Source organism: Anas acuta, chromosome 34 (genome assembly GCF_963932015.1).
Source record: "Anas acuta chromosome 34, bAnaAcu1.1, whole genome shotgun sequence".
Taxonomy (NCBI): Eukaryota; Metazoa; Chordata; class Aves; order Anseriformes; family Anatidae; genus Anas; species Anas acuta.
The window spans coordinates 368,267-383,193 of NC_089012.1; positions in this window are offsets into that span (position 1 = coordinate 368,267).

Genomic DNA, 14,927 nt, shown 5'->3' on the forward strand with positions numbered 1-14,927 from the left:
CCTGTTAATTACAATATCTATTTATTTTTTCCTGGTGAACAGGCTCCCCCTTAACGGCATGTTAAATACGTATATGTATATTCCCCTAATGTATTTAATATTTTTTCCCACTAATATAATATATATATTCCCACTAATATAATATATATACCCACTTTTACATATCTATACACTAATACACCATTCCCACTAATAGGGTTTTCCCATTAATTGGCCTTTAATTATAAGGTTTTTCCAGACTGTTAATTGGCCTTTAACTCCACGCCCTTTTTTTTTAATTTATTTTTATTTTTATTTTTATTTTTATTTTTATTTTTATTTTTATTTTTATTTTTATTTTTATTTTTATTTTGGTTTTTTGGTTTTTGGTTTTTGGTTTTGTTTGTTTGGTGTGGTTTTTGTTTTGGTGGTGGGGATTAGTCGGGATTACCGTTAGTTACCCGTTAATTATTCTTTTAGCAGACGAGGATTCCCCTTTAACTGCGTGTTAATTACAACTTTGTTTTCACTGATGGGGAATACCCGTGAATCGCCTGCTAATTACAAGTTTCCTCAGTGATTGAATTACCCGTTAATTGCCTGTTAATTACAAGGGTTTTTCTTTGCAGTTATGGAATGAGACGTTAATTACAACCTGTTTTTTTTTTTTTCCTTTTTTTTTTTCTTCCCGGTGATTGGAATTACTTGTTAATTGCCAGTTAATCATGTGGATTATTTTTTTTTTTTCAGCTCGTGAAAAAATAGATTTATGAAAAAATTAAAATAATAGGCGTAAGTAGGGCTAAGCATCTTTACTCATGTGGCATCGGGTGAGGCTCGTCCAGTCCAAGCAGGGGGGCTCGAAGAGTTGGTTTAGGTCAATTTTGGCTCCTTTGGGATTTTCTGTGACCCTAAAAGGGGAACAGGAACACACTCCAGAGCTGTGTGCTGCCAAACTACTGCTAAAGTGGGCCTTCTTGCCATGGAAAAAAATCCCTTTTTTTTTTTTTTTTTTGCCATGGAAAAACTCCTTTTCCACGCACAATATGTAGAAAAGGGTATAGAAGAAGGAAAAAAAAATACACTTTAAAATCCTTCCTTTTCTGTTCCTTTAGCCAAAGCAGCTACAAAACTCCAAATCCTTCCTTCACTCCTTGTGATTTTAAGTGTGTTATAGGGAAAGACTGGATTTTTGGGGGGCAGTTCTTTGCTTTGAGATAATGTCATCTATTGATACGGAGAATAGAAGGCAGCCTTGTCTATTAAATTATTTACTACAGGAATTAAATAATAAAAACTTATTTATGGCAGCTTGGCCCAGGAAGGTTTGGGGCTGAGGATCGCTGCCGTCCCGCTCCCGTCCCGTGACTCACTCCTGGATAATCCCAAGCAGAAAAAAAAAAAATATTTGGGGACGTGATTCACGCTCCGAAGAGGCCAGAATAGGGCAGGCTGTAATATTTCCAGCGAGCAGCATCTTCCCTGACGAAGACACATGGGTGCTGTGCACGGAGGGATGCTAATGAGTGTAATTTATGCGTGCCCGATGCTAATGATGGCACAACGAGAAGTGCCCAGAGGAAAGCTGGGTCCAAGGCTTCTTCCATCTGCAGCTTGGGAATGCTGGATCTGATTAAACCAAATATTTCCTTGTTTTTTACCCATTTTTGGTGCGTCTTCCCAAGTTTTCCATTCGAGCATCGTGCTGCAGAGGAAGCCTTCGCAATTTTGGGGTCATGAAAGTAACGCATTGGGTGCATGCTGGTGTTCAAATCCCTTGACATTCCCCCAAAAATTATTGACCTCGTGCCTCTGTCTCCTCCTTCTTGCAGGGACCTACGGGGATTTCCTTTGTACGCCGAGCTTGTTGTGCCCATTGCACAGGGCTGAATGTTGAGGTCATCCTTTTGGTACAAAAAAAGGGTACATCACCCTTTTTCTCTTTGTTTCATGACTTTAAAACCCCACGGTGCCAAGTGCCAGCTCTACCTTTTTGGCTTCTCCTCGTGTCCCCAGGAGACCTGTGCTCATGTTGATGTTGTTTCCAGGCACCAAAACTAGACAATACACCCCAAAACGATGTTGTGGATGAAAGCTGGACCACGAAACTGCTAAGACATCACCAAATTGCCCTGAGACTACCCTGTGAGCCCCGACACGACCTGTTCATGGTCTCCTTGATTTCAGGAGCCGGCTTCTGAGGATATTTGGAATTGCACAGGGATAAAGGGCAGCCTCCGCTGTGGATTTTGGAATATCATGAGAAGATGTTAGGCTCTTATCACCACCACGGGACCCCCGTGCCTGCCCTTCCCAGCCCACCAGCTGCTTGCTAGGAGCCCCAGCAGAGAGCTGGAGCAGCCGAGGGTTGTTTGGCCACAACACGACGGCGTGAATTCGGAGATTAAAAGCCAGCGTGTGTCAAATCCAGGGCCTTGGCAGCAGGCAGCGCAAACATCTGTGCGATAAGCCTCCAGGTAGGAAAAATGCCAACGGAAGGAAACAGAAGCAGCTCCTAGACACAATGGAGCGCGGATGTAAAAACGCGGCTTACGAATTGCACAGACAAATTGCTATCCAAGCACGGCGTATAGCTCCTGGTTATTTTTATTTTATTTATTTATTTCGAGAAATCCTTGATTACTACAGCAATCCCTCCTAACTGTAGCTGTTGATGATCGTTTTGTAAAACACACAGCCAATATTTCCGCTGAACCCGAGCTAGCTTGCTCTGGTGGTGGATTGGCTTTCGAGGTGGCCTAGCAAAACCAAACAGCAGCTTTGAGGAGCTCCGATTGCTTTCGGAGGCACTTGCATCACTGCCCCGTGGTCGTTTCAGCCCAGCGGTCCCATTTTGGGACCGGTGAGATGAGGATTTGGTCCTATAGATGCTGCCTGAGCAGAGCGCCGCCAGCTATTTCCCCTCTCCAGTTGTGTGTTGTCCTAGAATAAGATCAAGAAAATATATATCTGTTAACGTCTGTAGGCTGGAGGCATTTGAAATGGGGAGGAACCGCATTTCTTAAGGCTGCAATCTGAATTTATTTGCATCGCTGATGACTTCAAAATTAGAAGCAGTTATTGGTGTCTGGCTTTCTGGAGGAAAGCAAAGGCTGCAGAATTGCAAGTGCAACTCATGTATAATGGATGCCAGGCTTGTAGTCCATGGAGAAGGTGTTTTTCCTGCACAGGAGGGAGGTTGAGCAGAATGCAAATGCCTTGTTCAGCCCGAAATATTCCATTGGCATCAGTGTGGGAGAGGTATCTGATATAAACCTTAAATACCCATCAGCTTGCTTCATGCCTGTGGGGAACCAGCAAATTAGACCCTGTGGTTTAATAAACAATCCTTTGATGGAGGAGGAACTATGCAAAATATTCTTCCCATAAGGCTCGAAACCAAATCGGCTCCCTGCTGTACCTGGGAGGGGAAAGCACGGCAGCGCTGCTGCTACGAGAAGGAAACTTTTCCAAGCAGCCCGCCTGCAGGAAAATACAATAACAGGTTGGTTGGCGGGTTTATTTTCCTCTGGGCTTCTCCATTTTCCATTCCCACTCGTATCCAGCTCCACGACTCAGGATATTAGGAGAAATTTCTTTATCGAAAGGGTTTCGTGGCATTGGAATTGGCTGCCCAGGAGAGTGTTGGAGTCACCATCCCTGGAGGTCTCCAAGAAAGGAGAAAAAAAAAAAAAAAGAAAAAAAAAACACTCTGCAAAAAAAAAGAAAAAAAAACACTCTATTAAATTCAAAATCTACAGATTTAGAATTTAGTAGAGTGGTTTAGTGGTGGGCTTTAGTACTAGAGGTGGGCTTTAGTACTAGAGGTCTTTTCCAAGCTGAACTGTGATTCTACAACTCCTAAGTGCAGCAGTGGGAGATTTTTCGTGCCTTTAATCTTTGCAACTGAAGGCAAGGCCGAGCTGCTTTGAATTCTGCTCTATGCCCATAAAATAAAGCAGGAGGGAATTAGGTGCTACTTGTTAGGTTAACCCCTGCTGCCTCGACAAGGATGTCGGCACCTCGTTGCTTATCCCCAGCCCTGTCTAGAGGGAATTGCAGACCTAGCCGAGCGCCTCGGTGCCCACATGAACTGTCACCGTGATAACCAATTGTCTGGTAACTCTCTGAAGCTCCAGCAAAAGAGTTAGCAAGGCTTTTCAGCGGAATACCGTGTTTCAGCACTTGTTGCCATGCCTCCAGGGCTGTCTCCTTGAGCTAACAAGAGAGGGAGAGTGGCTTTTTGGAAATGCATTGTGACACCTCCTTCTAGAGATGGCTAGATATCCTATCTGTGTTCCTCACGCTGTGAATCATCGCAGATCAGAGCACCCTTCTCCGCCGAGGCTCCAGCAGCCTTTAAATGTTACAGGCTCGCACGCCAGCGTGAGCGGGTTTTTCTCAAAAGCCAGCCCACGTCCTATTCTTGTCATCTGTCCCCTTCTCTTATTTCCCCTTGTTCCTCGTTTGTCCTTTCATACCGTGAGTCCTGGCATCTCTGTGCTGTGCCACTGAGGCTGGACACATCTGCTGCCAAGTGCTCCCTCCTGGTTCAAGATGTGACTTCTGCACTAAACTTTTCTTTTAAGTGGGGATTTACAGATTTTGGCTGGTTTCAGCTCAGCCTAGTCGTTTGTCTGCTCTGTTGCCCTAGAAGAGGCTCTTCCATAGGCAGTGATCCTCTTCGTCCCTGTCCTCCAAGCAGACATTACAAAAGGCTCTCTGTAGATTGGAAGCAATAACCAGGTGAGCATTAAAACAATCATAAAAGATGCCGTTGGACCTTATGGGGAGCATCTTGAGTTATTTTGCAGCTACTCGATGAAGCCTTGCTGCCAGCTCTAAAATCGGTGCCATCCATATGGAGAAGTCAACGCTGGCAGAGAACACGTTCCCTTGGTCATCTCTTGAACCCATCCTTTTCCTCTCCGAAAATTCATTCCTGTTGGAGCTGACTGACATAAACTCCCCTCTCTTGGGTCTCCAGGCCCAAGCAGATGATTGTTTGGAGCTTCCAGCTGACCTGGAGGATCCCAAGGAGCTGCTGAAGTGAGATCTTCCTGAAGTCCTGCTGGGGTTGGTCCCTCAAAAGCCTCCCCTGCTTGACTTGTTGGCCTAACGAAGCTGCCCTGTGAAGCTAATGGGGTTAAACAGTCTCCCCTAACTCCTAACGAAATATTGGCTTATATCTGGTGTTTAAAAATCCCCTGTGGACGAAACGAGACGTATATTCAAATGTATTCGTGCTCACCATGGTGCTGGGCTCTGCAGGGCGAGGTGAGGCAGCTAGCAAGGGTAGAGATGTTTGTGAATAATGCGTCTTCCTTGGGGAGACCCCGAGGAGCTGACTTTGTAGTAAACGTGTGTCCTGAGCTGACCTGTTCAGAAAATCAGGATGAACACTTCTGGAGTGCTCGATTTCCTCCCCATTTTCTTGGCATCTAAATGGCAACGCGCACTGGTGATGCTGCATGGTCACCGATGTGATCCAACTGCTTTAGATCCCCAAAACTGCCCACGTTGTTTCAACCTGGTCCTTGCTTTGCTGCTGGAGCTCTCTCCAACCTGCTTCACGCTATTAGGATGCTCATTTTGGTTTATTCTTGGTCTTAATTTGTCTCGTTTGTCACAAATTTAGTTTGTCTCATAGGGAGATTTGTTGCATACTCTCCATTCTGGTTGGAGCTCGGCATTTCTCCTCACTACTTTGCAGTCTAAGATTATTGCACGAAAAATACCAGAACTCGGCTTAGGCTTCCAAAAATAACAAAATCCAGTTTGGAGATGTGGCGATTAATGCCAGCCCGCCGCACGCAGCCTCTCCTCGGAGCACCGGGGCTGCATTGCGGACCCGAGCGCGTATTTGCCTCAATAGGGGCCGTCCTTTTGTAAAGTGCCATATGCGTGCCACATTGCAGCTGGTTACCATGTCAACCTCTGAACGATCCTTTTTTTATTATTATTATTGAAAGGCGAGAAGGTAGGTACACGAAGTCCATTGATCTCGCTTGCCACCACTCTTTCATTGCACCGCGCTGCTTCTTCCTGGGAATGCTCTCGCATTAACAGAGGGGTTGCTTTGGGTTTTTATTTCTTCTCCGATGCTCTCCGCCGTGATTCTTTGTAGGGGGCTGTGGTAGTCAGCAGAAGGGAAAGCGGTGTCATACGAAGACCAAATTGGCAAAATCTCTATGTTTGTGGTCCTCTTTGTGCCTCTTTTCGGGAAGCTGCTGCTGGGAGTCTGTTAGTTAAATACGGACCCGAGGCTTTGTGAACAGCATAAGGTGGTGAGATGAGGCTTGCCTGGGCTTCACCTACAGCTCGTAGTGGTAGAGGGGTTTCCTGAGACCCCCAAATCCTCGATTTGTCTTGTTGGGATGCTCTTTTTCTTTTTTTTTCTTGCACCTGGAAATATCAGCATGACGCCAAATATTTTGACCACGTTTTAGGCATTCTCTCTTCTTTATGGCTCTCTGCTGGGGGGCGGAAGACTTGCTGGGGAAAAATTGGCCTTTGGTTTGGATTTCTTTCCAGAAATCAAATGAAGAATTCTAGACTCATCAGAGTGATACCTGAGGTGGATGAGCAATGAACTAACAGATCATTTAGACTGATGCATTTGTACCCAAAACTCATTTTTCTCTCTGATTTGTTTGCCTGTGTCCTGAAAACACAACTTCTTGTGGTGCCTGTGCTCAGGCAGAGGTACCAAAGCTGGCTCATTTTTGCTCCAGTTAATGAAGAAGCATGGCCTCAGTCTGCATTGAAACCAAAAGTCAGACCAATCATCCCCAAAAAACGGTTAGGGCAAACACAACCAAGACCACTGCTTGTTTTTTGTGATAACCCCAGGTGTTGAATATCGTAGAAGGAAAATTAACAGAAGGAGGAACATGGAGATGGAAATGGAGATGGAGAAGACCTTCTGGGTAAGCCTAAAGATGAAAAGCTCTTTGGTTTGCATTCTGGCTTTGTTCTCTGCCCGAGTTAAGATGCGTTCTCATCCAAGGAGATGCTGTTCATCAGAACTAAGGATAAATACCCTCTATCTTTCAGCTTCCTCTCGCTGTGGTTCTTGGTTTGATTCAGCGTGATTGCTGAAGCCCCAGCTCCTCTAAGTGGAAGTCTTCATAATGCTCATCACTTAATGCCCAACACTTCAAGGCTTGTTCAGTCTCAGAGCGAAATCCCGAAAGAAACGCCACAACTTAAACCATTTATTTTATTTTATTTTTTTTAACTTTTCCAACTTCACAGAAATTGAGCTCATTTCCTTCGTGCGTGTGCTCAGATGTGATTTGTGGCATCCTCGTGCTGGTGCCTCTGTGGTTAGCCAGTTTGCTGGTAACAAAGCAAGCATCTGCATTCATGTTGGCAGGGATTTCTCATTTCACAGCTGGAGCACCGCTTGTTAACTCTCCTCCACAGCGACGAAATAAGCTGGGAGCAGAGCTCACTGAACTTTTTCCTATTAAATTCCAAAAGTGCCCGACCCGGCCACTTTCACCTCTGTGGCAGCATCAAGATTAATGCCTGTATTACTGCTTATAGCCCAGCATACAGCAGTCAGGTCTGTCCGTGATAAATAACACTTTTCCATGCAATGGGACTAAGTGTTCTGACCTTTTGCTGTCGAAAGGCAATAACAAGTTGTGGGCTGACCCCAGCCAGCAGCTAAGTTTTTTATTTTTTTTTATTTTTTTTATTTTTTCTGGGACTTTTTCCATCAAGTTCAGCCTTTAATTCCCTGGAAAGCCAGCTGGGTTATTTGCTGCTCGTGCTGCTTACACGCTGCCTGCTCCGGTTGACTTGATGAACTACTTGCCTGTATTTTATACGACCTGTCCTTCCTAATAAAATCATACCTGGTGACTTGAGAGCCTCTTTAATAGAAACTGAGTGAGAACAGGATTGTGCTGTTGGTGGGGCTTTGCTAACAGCTGTTCCTTAACACTCATCCAGGCTGTTGACTATGACTAAACGTGAGTCTACTCCGGAATACCTGACCTGTGCCACTAGTAACAGGTTTTATTCCCCCAGGGTAAAGCAAAGAAATACAGCAGCATGTTTGCTAGCAGAGTTTGTCTCCCTAACATTAATATTAAAGGTTTCTACCCCTACTACGTCCCTCTCAAGCCCCAAACTTGCAGCAGAGGTGTCCAAAGTGATGAAATATGCTAATTCCTGACATCTCTCCCTGCTTGCTGGATGCGGTGGAAGCCAGTGCGTTGTGTCTGGCAGCGAGATTTTTATTTCAAATGGAGCAGAGAAGGGAGCAAGAATGATGTTCGGGAGCTCAAACATGCAAGCAGCAGAAATTTCTCTCAACCACTGCTTTACAGCTGGTGTAAGAAATTGTATGGGTTCCTGCATAGGCAGCGTCTCCTTTACCAGCCCATCTGGGTTTTATTCGCCATCTCGTGAAGTTTGTCTTGAGGATCAGGCGTGCTGCTCAAAATAAATCTAGTTCTGCACCGGAATTTTTCTTAATGCTGCCCTGAAGTGGTCAGGAAGGATTTACAGGCTCATGCATCAACCCTAGAGCAGGCAAAATTGTCTTTAAATGGGATTTTGAAGTGATAATCTTCCCTCTCAATGGAAGCGGTTTTAATTTTTCTTTCAGGAAGCAAGGTTGGGGGCCTGGCGCTGGCATATTGTGGCTTCAGTATTTAAGTAACTCTCAGGGAAAATAATTGCAAACAGAGCAATTCCAATCAAACAAGCGTTTAAGGTATTACTGCTGCGTGCAATGTGCGACTGCTCCCATTCTCGGGAGTAACGTGCCAGAATAGTTGGAGGAAATTTTTTAATTCAGCCTTGATTATCCTTATTTTTTTGAACTTGCTTTCGGAAAGAGTTGCTGCAGGGTGGGCAGCCATCCTCCAGCAGGCAGCTGGATATTTCCGAATGCCACCTCCCATCATCAGGAGATGGGGACCGGCTCCTGGAGAAAGGAAATTAAATCCTGAAGTGAAAAGCTCTGTATGATATTGAAAAGCTCTGGAGAGGCACGCTGGCAATTTTTGTCTTGTCTGAAGCAAGCTGCAGGTCCTGAACCTGCAAGGAACACGAGCGTGTTTTGGACTCGGGTGAATAGTTCAGCCGCCGCTTTCCGTTTATTTTTTATTGTATTATATTTTTTTTTGTCACTTGGTTTTATGTTGTCTCTCACCCACTTTTCGTGCTGCCTCAGTTCTGAATCATCTCCTTCGCATATTAAGTTTTAACAAAGTGCTGTAAGAATGACTTCATTACATATATTTTTTTTTAATTATTAAAGCAGCTCAAAAGCTCGACGCGAATGGAAGCGACAGGCAGGTGGATGCTCAGGACGGGCGGAAATAATGTTCAACGAGTTCAATTTCAGGATTCCGTAACGCAATATGATTTAATAACACGGTCTGTCAGCTTGCTGTACAGAGGTGGAAAAACCCCATAGCTTCCTCCTAGGAAATACAAAACAACCTACTTTGGAGCTGTTTTTTTTGTTTGTTTGTTTGTTTGTTTTTTTGTTGTTGTTGTTGTTGGTTTTTTTGTTTGTTTTTTTTTTTGTTTTTTTCCTATGTGAACTTAAAAAAAAAAAAATAGCAGAGAATTTGGGGGCAAATTTCTACCCTTTTGGAACCAGGAGGTGGTGATTTTGTGCTGAAAAAGGAGATTTAAGGCTTTACGGAGGCACAGGCTTCCTCGCCACCACTGCCTCCGCTTCACCCAAGCTGCCAAACAAAACCAGCAGCTGGGGAGAAGGAAAGCCACTAACTTTCATGTAAATACAAGTAAAGCTTTTGTACAACAGAAGTAGCAGAACCATGATCTAGGGGGGGTCCTGTCGAGGCCATAAAATGGTTTTCCTGGGGCCCCAGCTGAGGAGGAACAGTAGAAAATGAAGAACAACATGTACAGCTGGTGATAAGGGGAAAAAGGCTGCGGTGCCAATTGTGCTTGGCGGAAACCTTCTCCCTGTCGATGATCTTATTATCCATCTGTTTGGGAATGGCCATAATGGTGTTAGTCATGACTTTCTCAAATAGAAATAGAGAGGATTGAGTGGGAGTGAAAGCCTGCTGCCAGGGGGGGGAGAGGATGGAGTCCCGCAGCCAACGCAGCCGTCTGAAGCCTTGCAAGTCGAGGAAGAGCAAAGAGAGGAAAGCCACCTCCACCTCGTCCCCCGTGCTCGTGCTTGAGAACACCAAAACTTCCCAGCAGAAGGCTGGAGCGATCAGGGGGTGGCTGGGGATGCCGGTCCTCGGGTCCCTCGAGGGCATCTGGGGACGGTCAGAGTAAGGCTGGTGGTCACACACGATGAGCAACCTCCGCTAATTAATTCGGGGAATATTCCCATTAACACGGTGTAATGCCCTTGAAGGTGAACTCTAAGAGAGAAACTCTTGATGGATGAGCTCCTCTCCAGTCCAGTCATTCCCCTCCAGTCTGGAAACAAAAAGACCCACTCCGTTTTCTTGTTAAAATTATTTTTTTGGGGACAGGTCTTGCTGATGTTTTTTTTTGGGGGACAGGTCTTGCTGATGTTTTTTTTGGGGGGGACGGGTCTTGCTGATGGGGTGATTTTTGGCAAGGGAGCTGCAGGTTGTTTTGGCAAGGATGCTCTGGCTTTTGGGTGAAGTTGACTCTATTTTTGAGGCTCAATGCAAGGAGTGGTTGTGGAGCATTTGGGAAGCAGAATGGGCTGGGCTGGATTCATCCCCACCATGCAACAATCCTCCCAGAGGTGAAAACACAAATATATAATAGAAATATTATATAATATTAATAAGTCTGCTGTTGCTTCATGACAAGTGCAGGCAGAGTGACCAAATCTGTGTTATTATTATTATTATTATTATTATTATTATTATTATTATTATTATTATTAATAATAATAATAATAATAATAATAATAATAATAATAATAATAATAATAATAATAATAATAATAATAATAATAATAATAATAATAATATTAATAATAATAATAATAATAATAATATTTTTTTTCTCAAGCCCAACCCCAAATGCCGTGGCTCTAAAAGTATGAAGGGTACTGGGGTGTGAGACCAAACTCTTCCTACCACGGTTGGAACTATCAATGATTTCCTCCCCTGGGTGTTTCTTTCTGCAGCACAAACCGGTTGGCTTTTGGAAAATGAGGTTTTTCATTGCGTCAACCGCAGAAGGGAAGCTCTGGGGAACAGGAGCCGTTTTCTGGGATAAGTTGTGCATTTTTCTTGAGTTTCTACTTAGTGAGTGTGGGGTTGCTTGGCTCTCAAGATGCAAAGACGACTTTATCCTGCTCTCACCTTTACAATGAGAAATAAACAATGATTAACTCATTTTCTACGCAGCCAGAACGATGCAAAAGGGCACAACTAATCCAAGCTGGGCTTCTTGCTTCTCTTCTTTCGTGCTCTGCTTTTCACCAGTCTTCCTCAGCAGGGTCCTTAATTGAGAGGAGACTGGGCTCGCATAAATGCACGCACAACTTGACCTCGGAGAGACTTTCTGTGCTGTTTTTCGGGTGATTGGTGTGTAAGTACAGTTAACTCAAGGACTGGTGATGGGCCACGCATCCCCTAGGGGAGGCTGTTTGTTGTAGTTTGACTTTGCAAGCGACTTGATTAAGGAAATAGCTTAATAGGGAGAGAGAGAGAGAGAGACAACAGCAGAGCAAAAAGACTTTCCCCTTTTTACTTAATTATGAGCATTAGTTGGAGGAGCAATGGAAAATAGAGTGGCAAAGCTTTCCTTTCATGCGACTGTCTGATGCCCTAGAGATATTTTCTTTGCTCTTTTATCATTATAGCTAGGATCATCTTGTATTTTTAGCCTAATAGCTGCAGCTTAAGTAATTTGTATAATAGTTGGTAATAGCAGCTTATGCAAAGCAGGGAGTGTGTACCTCGTGAAGGAAGAAAGTGCTGCCCTGCCCTGCAAAAATGAAATTAAAACCTCCAAAATAACTTGAGCAGGAGAAGGGGAACCAGGCAGCAGGGTGGTCAAACCCACAGCGTTCCTGCGTGCATGGGAAGAAGGGGATTACCCCACCATAAATTTGTGTGACCCACACCAACTCCCCCCATAACCCCTTTTTTTAACCCACTTTTGGGTATTGCAGAACAACATCAGGTGCTGTGGGAATTCTCCAGGGCTGCAGGACGTCTCATGGAGATGTTGGGCTGACGGCTGGGTTGCATCCGGGCTGCAAAGTGTCCCTCCTTTGATGTTAATGAAGGAAAAACACCAAGGGGTGGGGAGGTGTCTTAGGCAGCAATGAAAAAAAATAATGTCTTTCTTTCTCCGGGGACACAAAAGAGAGAATGCTTCAGCCTCAGTGTCAGGCGTTGACCTTTGAACCACGAAATGTGGAAGAAATATACTTTTATTCAAGCACGCTCAAAAAAAAATCACAGAAAAAAAAAAAAGCCAAAAAAAAAAAAAAAAGCCCCAAAAAAAACCTACATAACCGGAACAGCACTGACAGAGCTGGTCCTTGAAGCTCAGGCCACGGAAACCTGCAGGAGTTCACCCGCATCCACTGAAGGTGGTGCAAGGCGGGCCCATGAGCACACAAAAACATCCATCGAACAGGGAAAAAAATCCAACAGCGAGGTCAGGAGGGGAAAAAAATCTATTTCCGACTCTTTTCCTGCCTTTTAATTGCACTGTCTGGGGGACAGCTGGCATCTTTTCTCTTAGTGTCCCATGCAATCGCAAGGCAGAAATTTTAATTACGGCTAACTTCAAATTGGGTACGCTCAAATTAGCGTCTTAGTGCCATCGGAAGTTTAAAATAGAATTTGTATCAAATCAAAATGAGCCCATGACGTGACCCAGAGCACTGAGTTTGGCTCTGATTTGAATCGTGCTCGTTACGCATTGCATAGGAAGTAATAAATATTTTTTTTTGCAGCCATTTCTGAGATGTAATGGCTTTGCTGAGTGATGTGATACCTTTTATTTTATTTTTATTTATTTATTATTTTTTTTTCCTGGGGTTAATTATGGTCTACGTATACTCAGGGTGGTTACAACAAAATAATGATGGGTAATGTAGGGGGGGTGGTGGTGATATTTTTTTTAGGGTGGTAAATATCGAGCTTTTCTCTAAAGGAAATGAGTCTGGGAGAAAATTTACGGGACTTGTACGGGCCACAGCTTTCGGAGGAGATGCCTGATAAATGAGGAATGCGCAAAGCATTTCTTAATCCATCTCCTCCGGCTCGATTTGTATGCAGGAGGCACCCGCTCTGACGCTGAAGGTTATTCTATTTTTAACATCATGCCGCCGCACTTTTTTTGGTGGAGAGGTGAGTTCCATCAAGTCTCCTTTTTTTTTCTTTTTTTTTTTTTCCAAACATCAATTAAAAACCAGGCATTAAAAAACCCGCGCACGGGAGCGATGCGCATCCCAGACCGGCCTCTATTCCCCGCCGTGCTTTTGGTGTCTCCGCTGATTTATGGGGAAAGTCTGGACACCAAAACCCTTCCCACAACCAAAAGCTGGCTTTAGGGCAGGTCTACACCAGCATGAGCCTGCAGGATCAGAACTGGCATTTTCTTGTTTTTTTTCCTCTTTTTTATTTTTTTTTATTTTTTTTCATTTTTTTTTTCATTTTTTTTTAATTTTTTTTCCCTGGCTGATGAAGATTATTTGCTGTAGTCAGCTGCTGTTCGGAGAGAGACTGCACTAGCAGCCTGGATCTTAATCCTGCTTGACAGCATAGCCCCAAGAACCAAAGTGGCCAAACCGATATAAAACTGCTGTCAATGCTCAGAAGAGCAGGGATTATTTTTTTGGTCTATTTTGTGCTGTTTCTGTTCCAGAAAACGGGCTTTCTGCAAAAGCACCAAACCTGCGACTGCTGCAGCCCCTTTCCTGGAGCAGCTTTGTGTTTTGTCGGGTTTTATTTGCTTGTTGAGCACTGCCGAGGTGCAGGGCAGCACCCGTGACCCTCTGTGTCCGACAGCATCGTGTTTGCAAGCGAAGCCGCTGTCCTCTGCATCGTGTCAGCTCTGAAGCAATTCAGCTGCTAAAAGCCCAAATAAATCCTGGTTTCCTTCTTTCCTTCCTTTTTTCCTTCCTTTTTTCCTTCTTTCCTTCTTTCTTTCCTTCCCTTTTTCCTTCTTTCCTTCCTTTTTTTCCTTCTTTCCTTCTTTCTTTCCTTCCTTCTTTCTTTCCTTCCTTTTTTCCTTCTTTCCTTCTTTTTTTCCTTCCCTTTTTCCTTCTTTCCTTCTTTCTTTCCTTCCTTTTTTCCTTCTTTCCTTCTTTCTTTCCTTCCCTTTTTCCTTCTTTCTTTCCTTCCCTTTTTCCTTCTTTCCTTCTTTCTTTCCTTCCTTTTTTCCTTCTTTCCTTCTTTCTTTCCTTCCCTTTTTCCTTCTTTCTTTCCTTCCCTTTTTCCTTCTTTCTTTCCTTCATTTTTTCCTTCTTTCCTTCTTTCTTTCCTTCCCTTTTTCCTTCTTTCCTTCTTTCCTTCCTTCTTTCCTTCTTTCTGTCCTTCCTTCTTTCTTTCCTTCCTTTTTTCTTCTTTCTTTCCTTCCCTTTTTCCTTCTTTCTTTCCTTCATTTTTTCCTTCTTTCCTTCTTTCCTTCCTTCTTTCCTTACTTCTTTCCTTCATTTTTCCCTTCTTTCTTTCCTTCCCTTTTTCCTTCTTTCTTCCCTTCATTTTCCCCTTCTCTCCTCCTTTAATTCATTCCAAACAGGCAATCTCACGGTAACAGCGCGGGGATTGCTCATTGCAATATCGATTCAGATATTCGTATCAACCAAACGTGGCTTGTGAAGGCATCCTGCTTCATTTCGGGTAGCAACATAGCGTGCCCAGCCTAGACAGAGGATTAAAAGTCTGGATTAAAAATTTAACTAGGATTAAAAGTCTGTTGGGATGGTTTCCAAGCACATGCTGTTGATATATGTTGTATACCTATCTATCTATAGATATCATATATCTATC